The following is a 13,956-nucleotide window of genomic DNA, read 5'->3' as shown; positions in this document are numbered from 1 at the left end:
CAAGATAGATGCTACTTCGAAGAGGGCAGCCAGCAGACTTTGTAGAAACAGAGGCCGTGTATTACTATATGGTTTGGAACAGGTACAGGAGATATTAGTTTACCTGATTCAATATAGTACTTGAGACCTTGCAGTATCATGTGGGGTTGGCTCCTTCCACTCAATCATCAGTCTTTTGCTGAGTGTCCAAACGCTGGACAATGCTGGGTTTTGTTGTCCTCACTTAGTTACTTGCCATAGGTATTTTCTGCATGCGGCTTTCTGCTGCCAAACAATCTCCAGGCTTTACTACCCATTTGCTTGCCATTTCCCACAAATACTTTGAATGTTATTTTATTTTAATCCTGGTCCTGAGAGGAGGGGAGTTGAGATAATGTTTCTTTAAAAGAATGGAATAAAAATGCACAGGATCAGCTACAGAATTTCTGGGCATAGAACAGACCTCTTGAGTTGCCTGCAAAAACAGTCATGATGGTAGTATTAGGTATAATTATGGTGTAGCCTTGTAAATAATAGATTTTTCTTTATTTTCCTCTCTTCCTGCTTCTATCACCAAACACTGCAAAGCAGGAGACGCAGAAATCAAGCACCTGGCTTCTTGAGGTCAAATGCCAAAAGTCTGCATTGAAAAATGCAGAGATTATTCCAGATGGGTGAGGACTGGCACTTTCTTCCTGTCCAGGAAAGTCTGTGCCATTCTGAAATCTCAGCCTGGGTCCCTCTGTTTTGCCACCGAGTCTGATTGACACCTACATGTGTGTGGCCCTTTTACACAGGGGTGGACTTAAGTTTGAAAATCCGGACATTTTTGGACTGTGACAACAGTTGGTATGGTGTTTCAATCTGTATTTTAGTTTTTAGAAATTACATATATTATTTAAAAAGGGAGTGTAGCAACTTATTGCAAAAATCAGAGAACAGTTTATAAAAACAATTTAAAAGTTTCTCTCAGTGGAATGAGTCTTTGAATGTGGAAAGAGGGACTTGTACAATTTCAAAAAATTCTCTTAAACTTGCAATGTGATAGATAAAGCTAGCTCTGAGAATGTGAAAATGTGGGCTCCATGTGCTAAAGCTATTTGAAAAGAGGTGTGAGTGAAGGGGCTGAGGTTGGTGTGAACGTCAGACTTCCTGCCTTCTGCACTTTCTGTGTCGCAGCTGTAGCACGTTCATAGTGTGGCACTTCTTTTAAAAGGGACTCTGAACTAACCCAGCCTTTCAGGAAAAGACTAGCTGCAGCCAGAAATTCTGGCCCATCGCAGGATGACAAGAGGAAGAGCTTTGTTACCAGCTTGTGTTTGATCTTAGCTGCTTTTTTTTCCTGCTCTCAGTAGCATGCTAATGATACCTGTGGGAGGTGAAAAATGGGTGAATTCCTGCTAGGGTGCGGACAAGTTCGCAGTTTAGTTCTTGTCCTCTTCTTCTCCTCTGGTAAACATTTTGGGGGCTGTCCCAGATACATAAAAAGGAACTTTTTCATAGAATAATTTTGTGTTACATCTGCTGAGGACTCTGAATCAGAAAGGCAGTAAGCAGTTGACTCAGTTTGTTTTGTCTCCTCTCCCCCTTTTCTTATGTTTAAAATTATGAGTATTTATGGGAAATGACTGGCTTGAAAGTCTAGGACAAGTCTGAGCTGCCCATAAGCCATTCCTTTGCTACAGTTCAGTTTTGCCTTGTTTATTTTAAAGTTTAAAGCTGAAATACCAAGTGCATCCTGAATTCCCATTCTGTTTCAAATAACAGAGTTGCCAGTTTCACATTTCTTACACGAGATTCTCTACATATTACCCCACTCTTGGTATCACAAAATCCAGCAGGGTGGGTAAAGCTGCACCCTGGGTCAGAAGAACAGGGTGATGGTGAAACAGAAGGGTGCCAAACATGGAGGCAAATATGCCCCAGTTTCTGCTGCTGCCCAGGGAGAGGGTCTGCAAGTCTGCGATAAGGGATGGAAAGAGACCAAAAGGGATGGGTGGGCCCCCAAAGGCGGTGATCTGGATGCCAAAATATCTTGCTCCAGCTTTGCAAGGAGCAGCATGCAAGTGCTTCAGAGGGAGGGCTAGCTGTGGTTTGTGGTTTAGGGAGTTGACACAAATAGTCTCTGGACCCTTTTTTATGGGCCTGCGAAGCAGTGTTCTGCCTGGGGAACCGGAGCCTGTCCTCCTTGGTGTAATCCTTTCTTGCTTAGCAGGTTCGAGGCTGTGCGCAGAGCAAGCAGTCATGGCTGTCTGTCAGAAAGGCTCCTAGCTTAAGAAGTAGGGTTTAGCATCCTACATAGTTCATGCTGTTAGAGTTAGATTAGGATGGACATGTCGGTAATTAAACACTTGGGTTTGCGTTTCTGTTTTTAAACTAGTTGTAAACCAGCAGTAAGTACTGCGGCAGGCAACCCGTGACAATGTTTCAGTGCCCAATAACTGTACGGACTAGGCTATTTTTTACTTCTTTCAGTAAGTGAACTGTGTAGCTTTTTTGTGGACAGAAAATCAGAACAGCGTGTTGACCTTCATTGCTGATCAACTTCAGTTGCACCCAGATGTAACTGAAAGCAGGTCTTACCTGGTTTTACTTTCTCTCAATACATGTAGCTGGTCACATGGAGGGGAAGCGACATACTTCAATAATATGTATAGCACAAATGCCTGGATGGAATAAGAAGAAACAAAGTGTGTTGGAGGGGAAAATGCACTGCAAATCTTTCAAATTCAGTAAGAAAACATTTCCATAGTTCAAATATTTAATTCTGCATGAAAGGCTGATGCTGAACCTGATAAAAGTCATCCAGATGGAGAGAGATTGCTACCTAGTACTAAAATACCAGCATGCCTACTGACCTGTGCTGTGCTCCTCGTACCTGGCAAAGCACTGGTTACGCTAATCTCCCAGTCCCCTTCCAATTGAGAGTTCTTCTACAGGGATGACCAGAGGGAATCTTAGTGATACTACAAAGAAGCCTGTTTGCTTAAGAGGGCATATGTACATCTTTTAACAATCTGGTTGTGTACCTCCTTTGTGGGAGGATCCCTGACCTTATACAGAGAGGGACACGTGCTAATTAACTTAATTCTGGGAACAGGAGGTGGTATGACCTTTTCCAAAGTGATTCTTTTGGGCTAGAGTTTACAGAGAGGTATTTGCTAGGACTGGTGTCTGGGTTTGCTATAAAAACATTATTCATACGGAGGTGTAAAATTCCCTGGTGTGGCCGGGGGAAGAAATTAACCTCCCATCCCTCTGGTTTGGGTTCATGGTTCCTTGCATAAAAATTGTTGGTACTGTGGCCAGATTTATGTTATTTAGTATCAAAACACAGTTATGTTTTCTGTCTTATCTTTTAGCACTGAACACAGCAAGTAGATCCAAGTTATTAGACCACTGTTTTGGCCCCCACTCACCGTATGTTGTGAACATCCCACCTTTTATTGGCACCCCAGGAGGAAATTAATTTCTGGGGCTTTTTTTTTTTTTTTTCTAGCTATCAGGATGTTGTCTGTCCTGAGCATCTTGCAAATTTCTCCCTCTTTTGCCAAAGAAGTGGTAAGGACTCTTAATGCCATCTCTTTGCTGCACTCCCTCCGAGCAGCTCAGGGACACAATTACAACTACCCCGAGTGTGCCTAGGCCATTTGATTTTTTTTCTTGCTACCAGCACTAAGCAATCAGTCCCAGTTGCCCCACTGTAGACAAAACCGGAGGCAGCTACAGCACCGCCTTAGCAGCAACTGCAGAAAGCAGAGCTTATGGAGACATGCCTGAGGTGAGCAGGACAGGGGGCCATCGGTCTGACTCTGTTGAGGAAATGAAGTGCAGCCCCCCCAAAGGAGGCAAGCTGCTGAAGACCCCCTGGCTGGCCACGTGCCTGGCTCACAAAGCATGTAGGAAGCCACCCTGGCTGCTGAGAAGTGGGCAGAAAGCCAGCCATAGGGTCTCACAGCTTGGGAGAGGTAAGAAGGCAGCTGATGAGACTGAATTTTCCTCAGGGAAAGAAAGATCTTTGGTCCCTGCTCCCTGTTGTATTCTAATGTTTTTTAAAAAAGCCCAACAAAGCAACGCTTCCTCATTCCCCACCACCACCCCCAACAACAAGAAAGCACAGATTTGCTGGACCCGAAGAGGAACAAATGTAAGCACCTCTTTGGAAAACACTCCTGAGGCCTGCGGCCATCCCGCATTCCTGAGGAGGCTGCAAGCCTCCTCCCCAGCGTGCCTGCCCAGCAGGGCAGCCAGCTCCAGGGCTCCGGAGGCCACGATGCAATGCTGTCCCTCTCACTGCACCAACATACCCACTCAGAGCTCGATTAGGGGCTCGGACCTCTCTCAAGCCTGTCCGTAGCCATGTTTTGTGCTGCTCGTGCTCAGGGGATGACTGCTCAGCATCTTTACTCTGCGGTGTTTTCTGCCATATTCATTCAAAGGACAGCTCCATGTCTAAAGTGTTGCCAGACAGATCTATGAACATCGTGAAGCAAACAGCTGCCACGTCCTCATCCTACGTCTTGTCATGGCATTGCCAGTAGAGCAGGAAGTTTTTCAGTAATGTAACTAGGTAAGGGGTATTTATTTAGATGAAAATGAAGGTAAAATCCCTATTTCCGAGTTGGTTTGACCCCTGTTTACAAAGATCTAGTAACGCATGTATGTAGAAGAAATATCTACATGAGTGAAAATGTGCCCTGCTAATATTAAAAGGTACACTGTGGAATTTTGCCTAAGGATAAAATGTAATTTTAATTGAAAGCTGCTGTAACTTGATAGGGAATATCCTCAACAGTCTTGAGGATCTACTTTAAAATATAGTTAAACACAGAGCCAACTCCCACCACTCTGTCTCTTAGAGCTACATGTCCTCTTTGATCCATCCATGGTGCTTACGATTCCTAAGAGACACGCATATTGCAGTAGTCAGAGCTCATTAATATTTATATGATACCTTCCATCTGAAGATGTGTGCTTTGCAATTATTAATTAAAACAATTTCACAAACCCCTAAAATTTAGCTCCATTTCATAGCTTACAAAACTGAGAGCCAGAAAGTTTGTGTGTCCTTGCGTGAGACAGAATGAGATTAGGAGCGTGGAAGCTTGCCTGCATGGACTCCTATTGTGCCATATTTCTTTACCTTGCCTTCACTAATAACTTCTAAAAAGGCAGCACAGGTTTCCTTTGGCAATAAGATGCACTATGGGCCTGTACTACCTAGGCAATACTGAGAAGGTGAGTGAAGGGAACCTGCTCTTTCATTGTGGTTCTTCACACAGTGTTTGCTTGCTTTTTAGAAAGCCTCTTTAAAAATACAACCTGGAAACAGCTTGTCAGCCCTGCAGAAAAGACCCTGAACGCATCTGTACTTGAACACGTTAAGCCCTTCCCTAGCACACTGTTATTTTAGTTCTTGTGTAAGAGTAGACAGAAGGGATGGTGGGTTATAATCCATGCCAGACGTGGGCTCTGCCCTCTCAGTCCTTCCTGGTGCATATGGAACGAAGGAGCTTGGCTCGGTGTGAGACTGATAACGGGAGGGAGGTCTTGCCATGCGATTAGACCAGTTCACTGTAAACACCTAAGTTGCACAAGTGGCTCAAACTTTGATCTTTTTGTTGTGGAAAAGAAATCTGAGACTGTGAAACCTGCCCTCAGTCACAAACAAGGAGGTGGACATTACTCAAACCCAACTGTGGAAATGTAAATACAGTTAAATGTGATCAAAATGGAAAAAGCACTTCTTTTTTCCCCATCCCTTGCTCCCTGGTGTACAGGGTCTGCTTCTACCAGGGGCTCCTATTCTGACTTGCCTAGCTCTGTTCGTGAGTGCAGGCCCCAGTCCCACACCTGAAACGCCCAAATCCAAATGCTCCCAAGTGCTGTCTGGGATAAGGTTTAAGCCACAGGTGCAATTAAGCTTTTAAGTGGTAAGCCTATTTGGTTAGGGGCACACCTAGAGCCTGCAACAAGCTGAGAGAAAAATGATCAGTCTTTCAAACTGACAGGAGGTTCCTGAAATACTGCTGGAAGGGTTAAGAAGAAGCTGCAACATTCGTAATTCTCCTGGTATTTACTGTAACAACTCTCTGAACAAGTTCTCTGTGGGTGCATCTGGCTGCCCTAGTGAGGTGGGACTTGATTTTAATTACAAATCTGGTAATGGATTATCAAAATGATGATGTTGCTAAGGCCCTGGGCACACTTTTCTTAGTCCTCTCTTCTTTTCCCCCACCCCCTCCTTCCCAAATCTGCAAAAAAAAAATCTCCAAATAATGCAGCAAAAGGAGAAGTTTCACAAGAGTGTAGGCTGTTAGCCTGTGGTCTCTTTTTCTATTGGCATTTGGAGCTTTGATTAGATTTTTAGAGGAAAAATGTCATAGCAGTTTGTCCAGTAAAATGCTGGTGAATATTTTAAGATGCAAATGTTCATAGGCATTCAATGAGCGTATGAAAAATGCTGGATGTGAGACTTCAGCGATTCCTCGAAATTCTGATTTCTTTGCACTGTGTCATAGCTTTGTTGTTATAATCATTAGGACAACATCAGAGACCTTTGTTTTGCATAGGCTTCAGTTCTTGGGCAAGGATTTTAAAGTGGAACATTAAGACGTGTTAGTGAACATGTCCTAATTAGTCTCTCACTTTGGCTACCACATGCTCAAAGGCTGTGAGCCTTACCTACACTGTGCCTCTCAAACACCTTCAACAATATAGCATTTTATCCTAGTCTAGACAAAGTCTTAAGGGTTACGTTGTCAACTAATCAGCCCTTTTAGTGGGAAAACTGCTTTCCTTCAGGATTGTTTCTCTGCCTGCTTTTTCCTCCTTGCTCTCTTTTCTCCTCCTTCCCTCTGCATACCTTCCCTGCAGCAACTCTTGTTCCATCTGCTGTAATGTAAGCATTAACCATTTAATTGCTGATTAGGAAAATCTCATCACGTGGGCTTTGGAACAATACTGGAGTGGGAATAGAGGAGTGGGAGGCAGAGGAAGGATATGTGTGAGTTCCCAGTTCTCTATCACAGGCTGACCTGGGAGGTCATTAGTCATTGTTGATGCCATGAGGGTGTTTAACGTCTCTTCAATCTAATGGGTAGAACGATTGAATGGGATTTGGATGTAACTGAGTCCTAGTCATCTTTTGCTGCTGGACTTGCTATTTGACCTTGAGCGAGCAAGGCCTGGCCTTTCATCCCTTAAGTGGAAAGAGGGCAAGTACTGTAGCTAAGTGCTTTGAGGTTCTTGAATGCAGAAAACATATTCATGCAAAAGACTAGTTGCTTTTCCTGTATAATATAATACTGTGGGGTTTTAGAATTTTTTTCTTTATGTTTCTGCACCAAGTTGCACAGAGTGAGATGAGAAGCTGGAGGAGATCTGTAGTTCTCCAAGCAGTGAAAGCCCTTTCAGCTCTATGTTCCCAAGCAGCCATATGGGGGCTTTTACCCAACTGACTTATCTCCTTGTGTGATGCAAATTCAGCTGGTGGCCCCCTTCTCTCCCCCTGGCATCAGCTATTCTAAGCATTCTCGCATTATCAGCATTTCAGCTCCTCTTTGCACTTGCAGTACCTAGTTGCCACAGTCAGATGTAGCCTGTAGTATAATATTTGTGAAAATTCAGCAGACTCCTGGGGGACTGTGGGTGATGTGGGGAGAGAAGGTGTGCAGGTGGACTCTGCACCCCACATAGTCAGTCTCTGCTCTGAGGACTTTTCGTGGCCAGTCATAATTGCCAGTTTCTCACTTGGTTTTGCAGGACCCTGAAAGTTGAGTTGGAGATGGCAATTGGATCTTTTCCTTTCTGTCATGAAAGGACTGAAATATTTTGATAATTGGGGAACTAATGAAATTGCCATTGTAAAAGACAAGAAAATGGTATTCTTAGCAATTAACAAGGGAAAGAATTTTAGTCAGACAGAAACTATCTTCTCATTTGTATGGGGAGTTTATTGTTAGCAGATGTTTAATTTCCGTAAGCAATTAATATTTGGAAAGCTTAAAAATTACTTATATACATATTAAAAACCCTTCTATTTTACTTCAGTCAGGGAGTAGGCACTCACACGATGTCTCCTTAAAGACCCTACAAACACCAGAACTGGCATGCTTGATACTTTCAAAGAACAGATGGGTCTACGTGCAGGAGAGCACAGAGAAGAGGGTAAGTGTATATATGGGCAGGGAATGGAAATAAAGGCAAAAAATACCTTTGAGGAAAGGGACAAAAAAGCCAATATACTTCTCATGCTGCCTGCCTTCATCACAAGCAACCCCACCTCCTCTCCCCCATCCCCACCTCAAAAAAAACCCCCAAACAATTCCATTTAGAAAACATCGTTGCAGATCACGTGGCAGCTGGCAAAGGCTGCTCACCCTTCTGCCAAAGACAGCTTAGACTCCTGAAACAAAGCAAACTGGGTTGAAATTCTAGGCATTAAAAAACTAAAGCAGCTGCCTCCCTGACATCCTGGGTCGGACTCTGATTTCAGTTTCACTTCTGCTAGATCTTAGGTAATGTCATTGCTACGGTGTAACTGAAATGAGAACTGGGTCTGCTAATCTTGACATTGGGTCACCCATTGGTAATCCATTTGTTATCTCTGTTACATTTGTGGGAGCACACACTCCCACTCCCTTTAGACTGCAGTAATTTATTTGGCCTATTTTATGTCTGATTGTCACTTGAAACTGTACCTCTTGCCTGTCAGCAGCTGTAGTTGTTTTGCTAAGTGACTATCTAAAGTGAGACTTCCTTGTGCAAATGTGTATTTTAGACACTGTCACCAGAAATCCAGTGGTTCTCCTCTCTCCCTACCCCTCCCGTCCCCTTCAGCTGTTTAGATTTCAGGACACATGGCTTAAATGAACGTATGCTTGGAGTTTGCAAAATGGCTTGGATGACAGGAGAAATCGGATCACACAATGAGAGTTCAGAACCCAGCCACCAATTGGTACAACAGGAGTCTGCAACTCCCTTATGCTCATTATTGTCTCGGCATAACATCTAGCAATGTGCGTTTCTCACGTCCCCCTCTGAAAAATGGTAACGCAATTGAAATGAGCAGGCGGAGGAATGTCACCACCTCCTTTTGAGTGGCTGGGCTGTCAGCCTCTGTTTTCTGTGGTACCCCCAAGGGCTGTGGGTATCGGGGTGGAGAAGGGCCTGCACACCTTATTGTGCCTTCTTGCTTACGCTGGAGAATCTCCAGCTTATCCTGCCAGTGCAGTGACTGCATGTGGAGGAGGGGGAGAGGTTGTGTTGCAACCTCTGAGAAAATTAGTTGTCTCTATTTTATCTTTTGCAGCTGCAGCACTTTTTTTTTTTCCCCCCTCATCACCCACCCCCCCCTCCATGCGAGTGGTATGTCTGAACCATATCCTTCAAAACCAGTTTTCTAAGCAGATTAGATGGGTAGCAGAGACAGCTATGCAATCAGGCAAAAATGTGCACTCAAGCCTTCATTTCGTGCAGTGGCCAGAGCAGTAAGTGTCTACCACCTGGATTTTTTTCCTTCATTCTCTCCTTTTCCTGTTATTCTGCAGTGCTGTGGTCTGTTGCTGTTGTAGACTGAAACAAAATGCTCATTCTAGTCCTTAATTATATCAAAAATAGGGAGGGGAAGGAAGTTGGGTTCCATGCTAATACTCATTAACATGAAACATAAAGCATGCTCCCTGGCTGGCAAGCTTCACCATGCAAAGTGACATTTGCTCCCTGTGAGCATGTTGAAGGGTAATCTGGGGATTATTCTCAGGTCCTCTAATACCAATCCTCCTCTGACTGGTCTGGAAAACCAGTGTCTAAGTTTACTGCTCCTCTGAATTCAGTATACTCTCCTGGACTGCCACTGCATGTGAATTTGGTTTCTTGCTGCCTCATACCTTTCATTGCTCCCTATCAGTCTTGTTGCATGCTAGGAATCCGACAATAATGGTTTTCACCTGCTTTGAGATATCATGAGAACTCTTAAGCATTGGTATTGGTTTCATGCCTGGTCTCTTATAGGACAATGACCTGAATTTAGGATTAAGCTCTCCAGACAAGTTTGGAAACCTTATGGCTTGTTCAGTGTGGGTGGAAAATGGGGATAGGTTAGTGGGCTGAGTGGCAGACCTGAGGAAAAGAGAGTTGAGTAAGCTTTGGCTTTTTTACAAGAGAGGAAACAGAGCAAAGTGTCCCAGGAGCCATTTATTGCTCCTCTGGAGGAGAGGAAGGAGCCCAGAGCAAGGCGATCCAGAAATGCTTTTTACTGTGAGTTTGGAGAAACACAGTGGATGAAAAAAAGGAGGGAGAGAACTCATGATAAAACTAGAAAAGAGAAGCTGGGGATTGGGATTTGGGGGAAGAAGAGAGATGGAGAGAAAATAAACCCTTTATTTCCCATATAAGGCATGGAGAAGGAAAGAAAAGAGAAACTAACCTGAAGACTTTTGCGTGCTTTATGGGGTAAGAAAGAAGATACTAGAAGCCCAGACAAACAAAATTATATTTGAAATATTGATAGAAAACTGTGCTTTAACATATTGGCACGATACACATGATTATCTTCTGCTGATCCCTTAAAAGTAAAGAACTACTTTGAGAAGAGGAAAACATTGCAAACAAAAGAAAGACTCAGTCTTACTGGCATAAAGGGGGTGAAAAAGTGGGTGGGAAGCTGGTTGGATGTGTCAACCACAAAAGCGGTGAGATATGATCATAGAGAATTCAGGTTTTAAAACACAAGGAAATCATGCAGAGATATTTTTCACATTGACTCGTAAACAGTGTCTTTGAGTGTGCAGCATTGTCAAATTTACCCTTGTTACAGGGGCAACTTACAGTAAGTTCCCACCAAAGCCATATGCCATCTGTTTGAATTACTTAGCAGAAAGGTTTGTCTCCTTATTCCCCTTCTATTAGATGTGACAGATTAATGTCTTTGAGGGCAGATCACTGTTAGGCTAAATCTTTCTCTGGTTATGATTCCTTATAACTATAAAACAGTCACAAGGTTATGGGGTTTAAAAAGAGAGGTTTATTGCAGTTTCCAACACTGAAACTACAGGCTAAGTGTCTCTCCTTTTCCTTTTTTTCTAAAGTAAATCAAAACCATACATGCACTTGCACTCTACCTTCTCTCAGATATACAGACCTAGGGGTAAGAACACACATTACAAGAGAAGCATTATAGAGTCTACAGGAAAACTACTAAAACAGCTCTCTGTGAATACATACTAATCCTCCCACTGAGTCCTCTCCACTTGTTTTAAGAGCTGTTTGTTGAGCATGAGTTGGTGGCACCCCTAATGTTTGGGGCAGAACTCGGAGCCTTCAGCAACTCTACCCGCACTTGTTTCTACCCAGCTATCACAGAAGCCGTGTCCATGCCTCCGCTAGAAGCAGCAAGGGATCGACCATTCAGACATCTGTTGCAAAACCTCTAGTTCAATACTTGTCAGACTCTCTCTAAACTAGTTGTTATACTCGGTTGATGAACTCAATTCTACAGTCCTTGGGTCACAACAGGAGCTGTGTAGGAGGCAAAGGGCAGCTGATATTGCTATAATTAAGTTCCCTGCTGGAGAAATTTCTGTAAGAGTGAGCTTCGTTCACTGTATTATTTTTAAGACAGTTTGTAAGAATGCTACTGAGTCAGTAGGAGACTGATTTAAGTTTTTCTTTGGAGTGGCTTTTTCAGGGAAAAATACAGTTTCTTTAAAATAGAAACATTTTTTTCCAGAAAAGCCCAATTCTAGATTGCTGATCACCTGTAAAATTAATAAACTAGCTTTTTACCAGAAAAATTGCATTGACCTGTCTATACTACCTGAATGGGAATAGCTCTTTGCTTTGCTTTTCTTTAACTGGTCTGAAAGGCTTCACTCAGAATTGGTTCAAAACAGTGTTGGATTCCAGGTAGCCCTCAGCTGCTCAGAGAGCTGTTGTCTGATGTACCCATCCTCTTCTGCTGGACTCCAAGGGCCTCGGCCTTCCCATATGGCATTACAGCTCTCCTGGAGACCGTGCTGTGCCACGAGACACCTCAGTGTGTGCTATGGGAACTGCCCCAGAAGTGAGACCAGGGTTATCAGGCTGCCAAACTGCAGTGTCTGAGTCTATGCAGCATTGTGGGAATAAAAGCAGTTCAATAGTGTACTGACTCAGAACAAAATTTCTCGGGTCAGGTCACCAAACCAAAATGAACCAACTTTGGTTTCAGTAATGTAAAAATAATCCATTTCAAATGACACAAAGTGCACTGGTGTTCACAAATAGGTTTCTCTTTTTTTTTTTTTTTTAAACTTGTGAACTTCCGTTTTACAAAGAGTCTCTAATTTCAGTTTTTCTCCCTGAATTGGGATGAAAGCGAATGTTGAAATACTGGAATTTCTTCCTTTCTGGCGAGGAGGCAGCTGATGAGTATGAGCAACCAGTTTCAGGGTTAGGACAGCTGACTCTGAAGACCTGTACACTGGAGGACAGCAGGCGATGGGGGGCAGCTAGGTGATGGAGGGGAGGGGAACACACAAGCAGAAGGAGGGAAGTAGGAGACGGGAATGAGAAGCAGCAATGAAGGCTAGAACAGAAGAATAAGGAGGAGAGAGCAGAAGTTTCCACGTGGCTCCCTGGGCCATAGGAACTGCTACATTTTTGTGCTGTGTTATGCTGTTGGCCATGCCTAGCTCAGCACCTTCTGCTTTGCTGACTGACCAGCAGACATGCAAGCTGGTGCTGCACTGAGAGCTCCTGTCAGAGCGAGCTTGAAGCATTTCATAGAGAGGGCAAGAGCTGGGTGAGGTGGAGCTGGAGGTTCACACCAGTGCACAACCAGGCAGTGCTGCGTGGTTTCACTTCTGCTCATTGAGCAGTTGAGTCTTGCCATGCTAATTGAATGGGGGGTGAATGCAGGACCAAAAGATGAGCGTTTCTCAGTTCTCATCCAGGCTCTGAGCAGGGCACTGCGGCCCTTGCAAGTTAGAGAATCTCTCTGCCACTAAGTCTTTTTCTGCACAGTACAAAGAACAGGAATACCCTTTTCTGGTGTGACTGGGAAGGAGCACTAGTGACTGTTCCTAACGCACTGCAGAGTGGTTTTCATACTGATGCTTTTATTATTTAACAACTTTCTTAACTTTTAAAAAAAAATATACCAAACTGATACACTCCATCCATCAGCAATGCCCTCCAGGAATGAGTAGCTAATTAGAGAGCAGGACTTGTGAAAAGACAAACCCGGGTTATGCACAGAACAGGTTTCTCCAGTATTTATTGCCTACGTTACTGGCCAAGCTTCCTTGTAAGTAATAGTCAAATAATCGGCCTGGGTCCTTTTGTGAATGGTTTGAGTCTGTGTGGTCCTCCTTTGTTAGAGCAGCTCATGGTTTCTGAAAGCTTCTGCACCCCCTGTTCTGAACAGCAGAGCCTGGTGGCACCAGCTGCTTCTGCCTGGAACAAACATTTGCATGTGACATTAAAAAAAAAAAAAGCCAATTTCAAAATGTATTTGCGTTTCCTTATCCCCTCATTTTTTCAGCCCTTCTTAAAACTCTGGAAATATTTAAAAGATTAATATATTTAGTTTTTACTACAAGCATCTTTTAAACAAGTAAAGCTTGAAGAGGAAAGAGAAATCTTTCTTTCAGAAATAAAACAGCAGCCAGTGTTTGGAAATATTTTAACAATAGACCATATGGGAGTCCCAAACTATTAAGCTTTATTATTCAGAAGGCGGAAAATGTGGTTTGATATTCAATTGATATACAGCATAAATGAGAGCCGCAAACTCGGCTCCCTTGAGCTGGGATTCAGATGTTCTCTTGAATATAATAACTAACGCTTTGGCCTAGTTCCACAGAATGCATCCAGCCTCCTGATCACAAGCCAAGAAACTGTAGGCTTTTTTTTCCCCCTTCCCCTCTTTTCTCCAAAGTACTTTCCTCTCCTGCCAGCATGAGCTTTTGGCCTGAATATAAATCTCCTGATATT

The 13,956-nt window shown here is 43.5% G+C and overlaps 1 protein-coding gene across 4 annotated transcripts in view; it reads left to right on the top strand.

Annotated features, from left to right (window-relative positions):
* Positions 1 to 13,956, top strand: part of HIC2 (hypermethylated in cancer 2) — a 73,701-nt gene that overhangs the window by 25,053 nt on the left and 34,692 nt on the right. The window contains exon 1 of one of the 4 annotated variants that reach the window (XM_010581621.1): positions 8,045 to 8,148. The exons of 2 other annotated variants lie outside the window; for them this stretch is intronic. The gene's annotated coding sequence lies outside the window, so the exon portion shown is untranslated. Of the gene's footprint in view, positions 1 to 8,044; positions 8,149 to 13,956 lie in introns of those variants that run through there. One more of the 4 variants, XM_010581615.1, reaches the window with a different exon arrangement.

Source organism: Haliaeetus leucocephalus, unplaced genomic scaffold (assembly GCF_000737465.1).
Source record: "Haliaeetus leucocephalus isolate CR32 unplaced genomic scaffold, Haliaeetus_leucocephalus-4.0 Scaffold802, whole genome shotgun sequence".
NCBI classification, from domain to species: domain Eukaryota; kingdom Metazoa; phylum Chordata; class Aves; order Accipitriformes; family Accipitridae; genus Haliaeetus; species Haliaeetus leucocephalus.
This window is presented reverse-complemented; position numbering and strand designations above follow the sequence as displayed.